Here is a 531-nt window from a genome sequence, read left to right as displayed (position 1 = left end):
TATTTTACCACTTTATCGTTCAAAATATGAATGTTCATTGGGGTTTTTTACGGATTTTTTTCACTATTTTACCACTTTAACTAGTTGTATAAGTCATAAGAATGTATCCAACATGTTTTATAAAAGTTCAAGAAGTTATTTAACATGTTTTGGATTGTTCAAGGACTTATTTGTTCCAAAAATTGTCCAAGGAGTTATTTAACATTTTTTGGAATGTTCAAGGACTTATTTGTTCCAAAAATTGTCCAATGAGTTATTTAACATTTTTTGGAATGTCCAAGGACTTATTTATTCCAAAAAATTGTCTAAGAACTTATTTAACATATTTTGAAATATCCAAGAATTTATTTATTCCAAAAAATTATCCAAACACTTATTTAACATGTTTTAAAATGTCTAAAATCTTATTTATTCAAAAAAAAATATAAGTACTTAAATCATTTCAAATAAGAAAGTTTTCGATTTTGATTGCAGAAGTCGAGAAAGGGCGAATATTTTATATCCCAAAAACTGAGATAACACCTCGAGGAA

This window comes from Cynara cardunculus (genome assembly GCF_001531365.2).
Source record: "Cynara cardunculus var. scolymus isolate 2C chromosome LG 4, CcrdV1, whole genome shotgun sequence".
NCBI lineage: Eukaryota > Viridiplantae > Streptophyta > Magnoliopsida > Asterales > Asteraceae > Cynara > Cynara cardunculus.
Note: the sequence above shows the minus strand (reverse complement) of the source record.